Below are 14,209 nucleotides of genomic sequence, written 5' to 3'. Positions count from 1 at the left end.
GTAAGGAGGCTCTTTTCAGTAAACACTGAGTATTGGGCCACGTGACCGTGATGTGTTCAAATGTTATCTTGTAAAATGTAGTTTTCGGTGAGAAACTTGAATAAATAGTTCTTTGTAGGAGATGTTTCACAGCAACATAAAACAGATGTTATAGAGGGAATTATGACCTGTTTAACGTAACAATAGCTCTAAGCAGCGTATAATACATCCGAGCTTTAAGGTTTATTAAAATGAATGATTGACGTTAATTGATCAGTCAATCAGAAGAAAATTACTCACAAAGCAACTACCAAAAGTTTTGGTAACCGATTCATCACGTTGTATGGTTATAAACTGATTATTTGGGGGATTTGGACAGTTGGTCGGATAACAAGCAACTTGGTTTTCTTAGATATTGGAAATAATAAACTGCACCTTGCAGAGCTCAAACAGGAAGTCATATACAGTATGTGAAATATTGTACAGTTACCATGTGCTGTGAAAACCTATGATGTCTTACGTTAATGTCACATCCTCTACATTTACTGGACATGGTCTTTACACATGTTCTATTTTTGGGTGACGGTGCCTTGATGGTCAAATTAGCTGCTCAGCGTCTTCAAGTGTTCAATCAATTAATGACGACAGAAACAGGAACAAAGTGAGACGTCCTGTCAGTTTCCTTTCAGGGGAACCGCACAGACTCACAGTCAGGGTGAGATAAAAACCTGCAGGAGGGCGGCCCCTAGTCGGCACCCTTTCTCCTGTCCCACTGCCTTTTGTAAAAGCATAATAATACCAAAAAGAAGAAGAAGAGGAACCATGACAAAACACTCGAGAGAAAAGGGCCCTTGTTCCTGAGCTTTCACAGAGAAAGGAGCCTGAACATCAGCAGCACAGTGAGCAGCGCTCGACATGATTAAGCTTCTTTCACACTTCAATGCAGGTACGGGTCCGTTATAGGTTTTCTTCTCCTTCTTCTGAGTCTCTGTTGGGGGTCGGGATGTTGTCGTGAGTCCACCTCTTCTCTCAAACAACAGACAACACGAGTTATCACGGCTAAGCATCAGCAACAGCCAACCTGCATGTGTTGGTCGAGGGCCATGCAGGTGTGTGTGAGTGTGTCAGGTAAAAGGGGAGTGGTCTGTGTATTATGATGGATGTGTATGTGGGAGGTTGACACGAGAGGTTCAACTGCTGATTTTCTGTCTGGAGACAATGGATCTCGTCAAAGAACAATGATGTATTATTATCTTAACTTTCTCATACTTTTTTTTAGCGAGGTGGGTTCATATGAGTGAGCCTCGTCAGATTCAACAAACGCCCGTAACTTCAGATAACTGCGTAAATGACCAGCGTCAACATGATGAATGCCACGGGGGCATAAATGAGCGCACGTTTAGGAAAATTGAAATTTAGCCTAATTAACACCCACGATAATACCATATAAGGTTATGCGTCCTCTGCCCCAAATGACCGGAAGTGTTCGTTCACGAAAATGGCACCCAAGAGTAAAAGGTAGAGCTTGCAGAGTCAGGATAATGTCAACATAACTGTGAAATAAAATTATTATTTATAATGTATGCTGGGGTTTTCAAGCTCAAAGGTCTGCACCACTCGTAAAGTGTGTTCTTACCTGAGGCAAGATTCAAAATACGAGAAAAATGGTGAATGTGTCAAGTTCTCCTGAATCACTGGAACAAGCAGCTCAAGAATGAATGTAACGAGTGGTTCTTTCATGAGGTCAATAGTGAAGTCAACAGCGTCCAGTCTCTGGCATTTCCGGCGCTGGGACACATCTCTGTTGCCAGAACCCATGATGGAAAACACGTGTTTATCGTGCAGCTTCACCAATAAATAACGTTTATTTGTATATTGTTGTATGTGATTAAATGGCATTTAACTGAAAATATCCGATTCCACTGTAAAATGAACGTCATTCCATAGCATGCACACATATACGGATACTATACATTGTGATAGACAGCCATTGGGAGGTCCAACTGCAAAGGGATGACGCATTTCTGCAGGCCAACCCGAAAAGTTAGCATCACACTGGTTCCCCTCAACAAACAGCCAATGGGATCTTTACACTGGATTTTGGATTATTGCAGAAAATAAGATCAATGATGGAATGATAATTCCAATTTTTCTTCATAAATGAGCAGCATTTTTTAAATGATTTTCTCATTGCTGCAGCGCTCCATGGAGAGGGATACAGAGAGCAGGAGGCTGGGCCCGAGGACGGGTTGTGTTATACGTGTGTATCCGCAAGTGTGTGTTCAAATGTGAGTGCATGCTTGCTGCAGGAAGACTGTGACAGCTTTACTGCGCTGTCAAGTATTTATAACCTACAACCTTTTTAGAGCCCCTAACCCGGGGCCCGGCCTGCCTCTCTGTGTCTGCGGCCCTCACCACAGCGGGGGCCCCCGCTGCACTGTAACTCCACTGCACTTCAGGCCCCGTAAATCTCTCAGTGAGGGGACTGCAATGTGTGTGTGTATGAGGCTCCAGCTCCGCGCTATGACAACAGACGCAGCATCGCAGTCTTAAGAGCGGCTATTTGCCTGTCAAACTTAATCTTGGCTCGCAGTTCGACTTGAGGTGGCTTTTACTGTCTGTCAAGAGAGAAAGAGAGAGCGAGAGAGAGCGAGAGAGAGAGAGAGAGAGAGAGGATATTTCAGGGTGGAAAGTGGTGCATACCATAAATAGCTCGGCTTGACAACTAGGAATCCCATTTTCAGTGGGAGGCATGAATTATTTTTTTTTTCTGGTCTGAGTGCGGAAATGACTATTTATGTACCAAACGCTGTGATGTGTAATTTGGGAGATCTTGTTTCAAGCCTGGCGTTCTTGCAATTTAGATAATATAATACTGACTGTCTTATATCCTGTGGGTTGTTTAGTTTCACCGACACCCTCAAACACACCGTCTCTCTCTTTCCAACCCTCCCTCCTTCTGTCCCTGAAGGCCACAGGGTGCCATGAGTGTGAATCACGAGCGATCGAGGACTCGTTTGTGAACATATTTCCTGCAAACAACTCAAAGTCTGTTTGATTTCAACATCTCCATTTACACCGACTGTGCACTTTCATGAAATAAACTGTATTTCTTCTGCAGAAGATCCTGAGTAACAATATTTCATTAGTGACTTCTATGAGCTGTTTAAGACATGTTCTCCTGTATCTATGTAGCAGATCTGAAGTACACTTTTTCCCCTCTACGGTCCCAGAGCAAAAGAACTTATTTCATTTTTTTTGTCGTTCAACGGCAAAAAAGTCCTCCGTCAAAGGTGTGCACTGTGAAAAAAGCAGCATGTAAACTGCTTTTCCAGTTATCTCCTGCATCTCTGCACTTCACAGAGGGGCCGCTCTAGTAATTCATCCACACTGACAGCCATATGGTATACTGCTCTGCTCCACAAACACTCTTAAAACACGGAGCTACCGGCCAGGGAACAAGTAGAAAAAAAGAAAACGCATATCCTGGCAGGGCCTCTTTACTGCTATCTCAATACGAATGCAAACATTTTCAGACATGCTGGCAACAACAACACACATCAGCATTTAAACCACGACTGAAATACGCTCCCCTCCAAAAAAACCCGAATGTAGTACATGCATTTATAATTTGTACCTATCGGATAACATTTGTTTATCTAACCATCAGTTACGACTGTGTTTGGGCATATAGGGACGGTAATTGCACCGGTGGTTTGCCGACTGTTTCAAGGAAATGGAGCGACATGTGCCGCCACTGACGGAGGTGGAATGCAGAGTACATATTTGCCAGTTGGAATAACTGTAATATGGCAAAAAGGGGGAGGGAGGGGGGAGGGAGCTCAGTCAATCAAATTACTGAGTTTAGACAGAGAGAGGGGACAGACAAGCGAAGTACTGCTTTAATAAAATTTGCATGGCGTGCCGTCTCAGTGTGTTGTACGGCAAAAAATATATCAATTATATGATTCTGGAAGTATCAAATGTACGGAGCTCGAGCCTGAACTTAAAACTTTTAACCTGTAAGGGTGCCCTGCTAAGGACCCATCCACACTAACGGTGACAGTCTTCCTGTGTGTGTACTGCTTTAAAACTTTATTAAAGTTATTATAGTCGATAAACAAGTCCTAAAAATCCTTGTTTTCTTAGTGGAAAACTTTGCCAATGCAGGAAAACAGAAATCAACTTCTTTGAATATTTTCTATAAGCTAGTGTCTGAGTCATGAGACAAGATAAAACTAAGTCCAAGTATGCAAATCAACTTTTTCATATATTTTGTAAAACCAAGATGACATTTTTTAACGGAGGGCAGTAAGCTGCCTAAATCTTTTTTTTTACGATCCTCATATTCAAGAAGAAGATTCAAAGAAGGTGATTTTTTTTAAAACAGCGTGAGTTGTCACATGCTAAGCAGACTCGCTGGTTCCTACCTTGGGGTCATAGGAGTGTCATATGTCAAACTAAGTGCTTCCTGAGTTTAGCCATGTGCACACACCAAGTCAGTGTCACCTGTAAATCACACTTCACTAAATGCCAAAAAGCATTCCTCTGCAATCTGAGGGGAGGAGAAGTGCACATAAACCCCATGCGATTATATAACTGTACATTCGAGTCTCTTACCCAGCGGCGCATTTGACCCGTAAACCGTACAATCGCAAAACAACCAGGAGATTTGGTTCCACGAGACTGAGATTTTTTGATTCTCCGTGGTGATCATATATGACGCAGAGGTGCCAAAGAGCAAATGTTTGGAAAAGATTATCCAAACTCAGAAAAGCTCTTGTTAAAAAGGAAACTACTACATCAAAACAACTATAAAAGATGTGGTTTGAGTTGATCATAAACATCCCTAATTAAGAGAGCTATTTGCGGATCAAGATTTCCTGTCCTGAGGTTACGATGTCGACAGTCTTCATTATTCAATCTGTGGATAGTTCGAACCGCAGATACGTTTACCACGTCCCTGGAGGCAAACCCAACCGATAATTGCATAATCAAAACGGGAAAGGCAAATTACATTTTTGAAATCCACTTTGACAAAAAAAAAAAAAGGATGTGTTATTTTCAGCTATTATTCATGTCACTTTTCCAGCAGATCATCTTTTGGCAGCAACGTGTGGAGACACAATACAGGAAGTGCAAAAAGTAACAGGGATTCATTTAGATGTTTCTTCTTATGCTCGCAGTTTAAAGAGCTGAGGGAAACCCACGCAAACACAACACATGTAGAGCTATGAATACATATTTGCTGGCATTTGATAATAAATCTTGTTTTCAGATTTCAACCGAATGCAGCCAAAAGACGTTCACGAAAGCTCAGATGATTGCTCCCGTTGCAAAACGTGTGCTTTAATAAACCAAAAACAAAAGATAGAAATGCATCAAAAAGTTAAATATTGTTAGCTTTTCTCAAATCAAAAGATTACTTTTTGAAATGGAAAAGGTTAAACAAATGCCTTGAACGTGTTAAAGCGAGTTTAACAAAAAATACCTTGGCCATAAATTTAAAAAAAGTGAAATCCTGCCTCATTTCATTGGAAGTATCAAATGCAGCATCCAGCTTTTAATTAGTCCTGACCGACTTGTTTGTTGAAACTAATTGGAGTGACTTTCACAGAGCCGAGCGTTGCATCATTCTCATTATGACTGGCAATTTGAATTATTCATTTATTTGTTGGTCTTCCGCTTGCAAACCCCAACTCTAACCTCCTCTCTCCCCCTCCTCACAGATCCCCTGCTCCTCTCCATCGTTCCTGCCGACAGAGTAGTGCCATAGACGCGGGGGGGGGGGAGTTGCCCGACCCCTCCTCCCCATCTCCTCCATGGTGTTTATCCACTAATTGGGCCACTTCCTGAGACAGAGGCCAAACAGGGAAGGGAGGAATGCATGGCAAAAGGCCACTCAGACAAGCTAGCGTCAGGGTTGGGGGTGTGGGGGGGTGATGGGAAGGGGGGGGGGGGGGGGGGGGGTTAGGAGGGTTGTACGGAGATAAACGGGGGCAAAAGATAGAGACTAAAACAGATAGACAGATGTTTTCTTTATCTTTTTTTGGGGGGAGGGGGCAAGCCTCTGTTCATGACATAACATTTTATATTCCGCATGAGCACTTCCTGACACAGCAGCTCATTCAGCCTGCGACGTGTGCCCGGCGACGCTTAATGTTAATACACACAAGCTGTGGCGTTTTGACCGCCACCCCTTGCGCTCCCTCGACAAACCGCCTGCTTTAATGGGGAGAAAATGCGTATAAATCATTGGACTGACAAATGGGAGGGTTCATGCTCGTTTTTTTTTTTTATCCCAGCTGACCATCGATGCGCTTGGTTTCGTTTGATGTGCTGGCCCTTTGAAGTTGGCCTGCAGGGTCTATTGGTGTTTTCCTGGGGTTAGAAGTTGAGCCCCCACAGCATTTAGGACTTTTCAGGCCCGTTAAAGGATGCCAGATGAGTATCCCACAGTCCCATGACACCTCTGCGTTTGCTTGTGTACTCTCTGTGGGGGAGTGTGTGCCAGAGCCACCAGAGTGTAATTTTTTCCACATTAATACAAAAAAATAAATAAAAAATAAATATATATATATATATATATATGAAAATAAAACCGGGGTGAACTTTGTGTAAGATATTTGAGGTATAGAAAAAAAGTGAAGACTTTTCAGAGGAGATTTAGAAAAAAAAACATTTCCTCCACACGGTTCCAACCTAGCTCATGTCCGTGCAACCGTCCTTGCGGAGAGTACAACCAAGGCTTTAGAATCCTGATAGATCCCGCCTACATACAATAAAATACTACTGGTATCATTCACATCAAAAATGAGTCACTATGCATTGCTTGCTGGGAACGACTGTGATCCCACCGTTCCGAAAATCTGACCAGTGTTGAGAAAAAGCCCTGCAGATAGCGCGTATAGGCCGGAAAAAGGTCACATGGTGGCCATTCGGACAGGGAAGACTAAAACGCAGCTGGACTGGTGAGAATGACTCTGAATAAACAGACCAGGCCAATCAAGGGAGGAGGAGGAGGGGCTGGACGAGACAGACACAAACCCTTTCCTGTTGTCCTAAATAGCAACAACCAAGGGAGCGCTATCTCCACTGAACTTCCTGCCCCATCAGCTCCTGGGGATTCTGAGAACAGGGAGAGACCAACCACTGTGTCTCAGCAGTGGATGTCACTGACAACATTCTGACTGGAAGGTGGTGTATTTTGGTTAAATTAGACATGAATTTGGACTTTCTTTGGGGCATACCATACTATATAAATTCCAAGTAGAATCCAAGAAAATGGTGTGCGAGTCTTGGAATAGTCTGTCCTTGTTACGCAAGATTGCAAACCATGTGTGAACTAAATATGAGCATGCATGACAGAAAAATCTAATCATATTTACCGGCAAGTTACTGCACACGAATGTATGGTTTATAACGTTTGTGTTGCATGGGATGAAACAATGACGTTCTCACTCAAACTCAAGAGGGAATCGCACACACTAAATTTCCCAGGACGTCACATGTTACGGGCAGATATTTCAACTCTTCTCCTCCATGTTCACTCTTTTTAAGGACCGATTCCTCGACTGATTTCAAAGACACATTCCTTCAAAATGATATAATGTTCTTTTAAGAGAAATGGAAAGCCAGTCCAAGACTGGAGAAATAGGGGGCATATAGAGGAAAGTGATGGAATTCATTTTTTGGTTAGCTCCAACAGTTTTACTGTATTTAAAAAAAATGGGGTTGGATGTTTGGAAGGTGGGTGGTAAACAGTGAGACAAAGAGAATGCCATTTTGAGGTGCGTGATGTTGGGCTGCTGTCCCCGGTCTAATGGCAGATGTGATGCGAGTCTGCAGGTGGCGTGCAACAGCCCTGGTCCTGGCCAATGGCCCTCCAAAACAGGATGTCTGAAACTCCCCAGGCTTGGGACTTCCTCTCCCGGAGCACCACGGCCCAGAGTTCAGCCAGCTCCCAGCCCGGAGGAAGGCATTACAGATCTGGCACGTGAAACAGTCTGCTGCTCACAACTGAACATCAGCCCCCCCTCCCCCTCCCCCTCCCTTTCTCTGGCCCAATCCCCTCTTTAACAATTTAAAACTACAGAAATAGTCCCCCTGGTGCATTTCCAGAGGAAAGAGCTCTTTTCCTACTTGCTTGGTTTTGCGTCAGCGAGGGCGTTGATAGTGCACTCTCCGCACTGTTAATGAAGCCGGGCCTTGGCAGTCAACGTGCCAAATTAAATGCAATGTGCCTTTCCAAAAAAAAGAAAAGAGATGCACCCTAGACATGAACCACAAACGACTGCAAACAAAGAGGATGTGCGTATCTTTTATGACAGGACAGGACAGAACAGAACTCCCAAAACACAAAGCAGTTGACGATTCCCATTTATCTGCATCACAAAGTGTTCTGGGGCACAAACAGATACACTGACGCATAGGCTTTTACGATCTTACCATGCGGTCAAACCTTCCTGTTTGTTAAAAGATAACCTGTACCTTGCAATATCGCTGGGCTTGTAAACTGCAAATATTTGGCATGGGTTTGAAAGACATGAATACCCCTCCCTGTCCTGGGAGGGGTAAAAAAAAAAAAAGGTTCTGCTAGCACGTCTTCTCTGAAGCTGTTTAAGGCCTTGCAGCTGTGGAGGCTGTGTTCACAAGCATGAGCTGCGTTAATACCATTAGCAAAGATAGATGAAAGATAAATTTGCCTTTGAAGGACTGGATGAAGCGGGGAGGAGGGGATTCAAGAATAAAAGTGGCCACATTAGAGAGAAGCAGCAGTCTGCTGGGGGCTAAAGGGCAGGCTGGGAGGGTTAGCGGTATCCTCTGGCCCTTCACAGGCAGGCACAGCTTCTCCAATTATCCCCCTCCGTACCACCCACCCACCCATTTGGATTACAGTGACTTCATTAAGATGGCACGCTGTTTGGCCAATGTGGTTCCAATCGGGCCCAAAACTGTACATAAACCCCGCAGGAAATGCAGCTGGGTGACAGACTGTCCAAAAATAAAGAGGGAGGCAGAGAAGCAAGGAGTAAGGGTGTGTGTATGTGTGGGTGAGAGCCGAGGAAAATAAAACACATGTGAGGCGACGCAGAAGGGTTGGGGGCATGATTAACGATGCCGACACTTTGAAGACAGGAAGACACCTGGCGACCATCTTGTCTCCGTGGGCCCTGGACAGACGGTAATGCTTTAGTGTGTAGGAATTAGGCCCTACGCATCTCCCAGCTTTAGCACGGAACTGCTGGCCAGATGGGGACTAAGCTGGGGGGATTGCAGAGGACTCAAGGAATGAAACACGACTGCCGTCTCGACCAACTGTATGGGAGTCTCCGTTGACTTGGCAGCATGCTTTCGAGAATGATGGATAGTATGCTAGTCTGTGAGCTAGTTCACTTCCCTTTTTGCCTATGATTGTTTTAAATCCCTCCCACACCGCCGCGCTTGGGAAGACTAATGAAGTGACAGGGCTATGTGTATTTTCCAGAAAGGATACTGTACACTTCCTGCCTCTGCCGATCCACAAACAGCCATTGTTGTATAGCGCCTTGCAAACAAACAACAGGCGCCTAAGAAGTCCAGTGTCTGCATGACCTCAAATATACAAGCTAAAACCCCAGAGTGGTGCATGACATACTGACTGGAAATATGACTTTTGTGGTAAACATCCTTGTTTCAGAGCCCTATCGTTTAGGAAAACACAAGGATGTTTAAGTATCATTAACGGAACCATTTCACATCTGAACTACCGCCTTCCCTTGAGCTTTTGGGTTCAAACTACACAGGGTACATACAATGATTTCCTCCCATTTCTTTCCCATGAAACAGAAAAAAGTCCCTGAAAATTGTATTTGTCTAACCCCCCCACCAATAAACACGTTGTAAAATGTCACCTTCCCAAGCCAAGGAAGCAATAACAAAGTCTTGACAGGAAAAGTAGCGACACAAAGCTAGATGTGGAGCTGCGAATGGCCCGAGGGCTTCAGCCAACAGTGGATCAGGCTTTAGGTTAGAGCTATTAGAACAAACGGGCGGGTGGACGGGGGGGACGGGGCTGGGATTGTTCCTGTGGCAGCAGCATCGAGTGTCTCTTCCTAAGGTTGTCTTTGTAAGTAATTGGTCTGGTAGTTAGCCACAGTTGAGCATCCCAACAGCGGACCCTGAGGGCTAAACCGCTAGCAACATTGTCATTACCAGGCTCCCTTTGAAGACGCCTAAGATTGAGTCGGACCATTCGTTACGCTCTTTAGGCCGTTTCTGGAGAAGCCCAGTATTGCTGCCGGTGACAAATCTCTAATAATACTCTGGAGTGTTTGATGGATGCCGGGGGTGTCAGACTTTGACATGCAGCAGTTTTGGTCTGATTGGATCACAATTATCTAATTCCACTTAGAACACACCTATGTTTAAAGTACCAAAACTGTAATTAGATAACATATATTGTTTAATCAGCATGCATTCAGAAAATCCCATTAAATGAATCCATAAAAACAGCAGCTAAAGAGCGACAAGACCATGAAAACAAAAATCTAGAAACTGTCTTGGAAACTTATTATTTCTCAGACCTGTAAATACCGATGGAAGAAGTGAAACTGCATCTCAGGAAGGCTAAAGCAAGTTTACTTCATAAATAAACAGGCCAAAGGGAACACTAAAAGATTACGGAGAAACACAAAAATTGAAAAAACATCTGAAGTGTGAAGTTATGGGGTGTATATCTTTATTTTATTGTATTTCATTGAGTCTGTTCTTGAATTAAAAAGCAACTATACAGTATTCCAGTTACCCATGGCCTAAATAATGATACATTTGCAATAAATGTCAAGCATTAGTAGCTCAATGTATAGAGTTGGGTATGTGATTGCTCTTGTACAAGCAGGATTATTGTACAGGCTTCCTGACGAATGTAATTGAAACAAATGAAGGGTCAACATCCTGAAAATCAATTATGCTACGATAAATCGTCTCCACTCACACTTACAAAAACAGCGAGCGTTGGAAAGCGAGTGCTTTACGTCCTTAAGAAAGAACAAGTAGTTCGTGTGCATGTGTCATGACCCGGTCTCTATAAATATACACATGGTGGGCCAATACCCACAAAACATGCCACAAGAAAGAATGGTCCTTTGCAGCGGGTGCAGAGCTCCGCTTCTAGCAGGTCTCAAATCAGCGCTTGGGGAGAGCAAAACATATGTTAGCTATGTTATGGTTAGAATTAGCATCCCTGGTTCTCAACGGATGTGGGTTTGATCCCTTTGGCCTCCGGGCTCAATCAAGTCAATCTAAAATTAGTGGGCTGCCTCTTTTTCTGTCCGGAAGACAGATAATTCCCCCTTGATTGTGGAGAGGGAAAAATATCGGGTAAAGCAAACATGGTAGAGAACGGGGAGAGTGGGCGAGTCCAGAGTACGGGCGCAACACAGTTATGGCGTCGCCGAAAATAGTGACAGGTGCAGTGACCAGCAGTTGCCAATAAACACATTCATCCTAAAAATACACCGAGGACAGCAATGGGAAAGCTTAGTGTCAGCTTTTTAAGTTGTAAGTGTTTATCGCTGAGGGCGTACGGTGCGTAATGCCCGGGAACCGAAGGCTAAAAGTAGATTATACGACGGAGTCACTTTGTACTGTTAGACAAAGTCAGGCTAATAAAAGCTAATAAAAAGGGGGAGGGGCGGCTATTCGTACCAAGAGAAATCATAAAACTGCAGACTTTTTATTTAGGAATCAATACTTCAAGAACATGGTGCGATTGGACAGATGCACTTCCAAAGACTTAAGAGAATATACTGCCAGCAAACGCAGGTGTGATAATCATCAGGCAACCCGTCAACGGGCAACTGTGACTTTGACCAACAGAAAAGGACACAGTCACCTCTGTGTGTAGCTTTCAACAGCTCCCTGTTCCCTGAACAATGCGGCAAAGCCCATGCTGGCCTGAAAGGCAAATAAGGCCTTCTGCCCACTAGTTACAGAGGGGCTCGGGGACCGTTGGCTCCGAGCGTTTCAACATTCAAATCACATCTGACTTGGGGACAGTTGGCTCCTTTGGACACGACTGCAATGCAAGGCCTGTTTGCTTGCTTTGGATCAGTTTGTACCTTTGCTTTTGTAAAAAAGTCTAAAAAGTAAGTAAGTTAGAAAGTAAGAAGTGATTTTGTGATTTACCGGTTAAAAGACTAGTTTGAAAGGCTTTTGTTGTCTAGGTTGCATTAAACTTTTCAATGACTATATTCTAACGTAGTTAGGACTTGCTTCAAACTAAAATGTCACAACTTCGGCAGTCAGTGAATAAGGTTTGGGTATTGCTGAACAATCACATCATGAAGAGCTAAGATTTGAATGCCATTGCAGACACGACTTCTGTACAGAGGAAAACAGAAAAACACTGCAGCCTTGGCTGCTGATGTCACTGGATTCTCAAGTGTTTATGTCTCTCAAACAAAAAAAAGGAAAAACCGACAGAAGAAATATGTTGTGCTAGGCTATCCTGTTTTGTACATTTCCTGAAATCCAAGGTGTAGGGTACAGGAAAAAAAATCCAGTTCAAGAGGGAAGGTCAGCCTTCAGGGTCTGGAAAAACCATTAGGTGGAATGGAAGGGAAGAGGTCTAAGTTACTTCCTCTCTTTTTTTCCTTTTCTCTCCATCATTCGAGAAAAGGGTTGGGGTGGCCGCGGGGGATTTATCGCAGCGGTCACTTCTGGGAAGGAAGCGACGACAAGAGGACTCTGGACACACTTGTGTACTGGGACAGAATGGGCCAACTGCTCACGCATCTGGTGCCCCGGGGTCACAGGGTCAAGCAGAAACAGTCTGTTGTGCATCCGACTGTTGTTTGTGTTTGTTCCCTCGCAACTTCTAGTGCATCACACAAATGCCATTTCAAACACTGGAACAAATCCGCAACAAATCCAATTTGTTCACAAATTGGATATAAAGTGTGTGTGTGTGTGTGTGTTGGCTATGATGAAGGTTCATGTTCACTGGTTACACAACAGCTCAAGGTGAAAAGTTGCCAAGAGGTGTTACGTAATCACCTAACAAACAATGAGGGAGAAATAGAATCAGGAAGTTGAGCTTTATATAAAACAAGAAGGGTCCTTTTTCTTTTTTCAAAGACTCCTAATACGATTTTATGTCACACTGACTTTATTTTTGGGTTCTTTATGTGGGGAACAATGTCCACAGAGTTTCTTTAATCACACAGCAACATTGTCAGGGAACTATGTACAAAGTTTTGTGATTCTTTGGCTCACTTTGTTACCTATTTCTGGGAGTGCTGCCCGTCTGCTTTGACCACAAAAAAAAACAACAGAACATGCCTCGTGTTTCCTCACTTTACAATGAGAGCACAGAGACAAGTGCTCTGGGTCACTCTGCCAAATGAACACCATTACTCTGGAAGCGGTTTGTTCGCTAATACAGGCCCCGGCCATTTGTGAGCCCATGTGTTCAGAGCAACCCTGTGGCGTTCCTCAGGTCAACGTGCTCAACGTTTCCCTGCAGCTTTCCAAAGCAAGCGCATTGGTTAACCACCCAAACCACTCGAGCATAATGCAATCTCCGATTCACAACACACAAAATGTATTGGCAGCAACCCACGGAACCTAATCCAGGAAGGGGAAACATTTCTGCGAAACAGGCTCTTGTTGAAAACGTCTAATGAATGGTTCCTCGTCTATTCCGAATGATGTGGAGTCTCTCAACCTTTTCCAAATTTCCCCAGTTTGTGCTTTTTTGTTTTCATCATATACCAAACTACCAACGAGGGAGAGCGGTAGACTGACAGTGCTTCCTCTGTGCACAAGCGGTCCTGGAATGTGCACTAGCATACAAGCGAGCTCTGAAATTGCGGCCATTGCTGAAGAAAATAAAATTGATGCAATCTGTAGAGCATGCAGCTTTTAATTAGTGGCTTCCGTCTCCTAATTGGTTTCTCTCCGTTTCCCTCCGCCTTAATTCGGGATCGGACCAATTGGCCGTGCTGCATTTAGTGTGCTTTGTTTGCCTTCGGAGAAACCGCACACCGTAATCAAGGCACAGAACCAAGGTTTTCAAGGGCAGCACAGGAAAATCTGTGCAGAGAACAAGTCAACCTCATTCTTTTTATAGTTTTCCACATTTCTTTAAAAGGAAAGAAATCCGTACGGATTGTGGGCGCGAGCGGAGGAAAAGCCCCGTGTTGTGTTGCAAACACGGGTTGTTCTGCGAATATGGACGGATGAGGAA

The 14,209-nt window shown here is 44.0% G+C and overlaps 1 protein-coding gene across 1 annotated transcript in view; it reads right to left on the bottom strand.

Annotated features, from left to right (window-relative positions):
* Nucleotides 1-14,209, bottom strand: part of afg2a (AAA ATPase AFG2A) — a 100,459-nt gene that overhangs the window by 39,733 nt on the left and 46,517 nt on the right. The window lies entirely within an intron of this gene.

The sequence above is a fragment of the Anarhichas minor genome, unplaced genomic scaffold (genome assembly GCF_050575085.1).
Source record: "Anarhichas minor isolate MPS153535 unplaced genomic scaffold, ASM5057508v1 ptg000031l, whole genome shotgun sequence".
Lineage (NCBI taxonomy): Eukaryota > Metazoa > Chordata > Actinopteri > Perciformes > Anarhichadidae > Anarhichas > Anarhichas minor.
The sequence above is the reverse complement of the archived record's forward strand: the minus strand, read 5'-3'. Positions and strand labels throughout refer to the sequence as shown.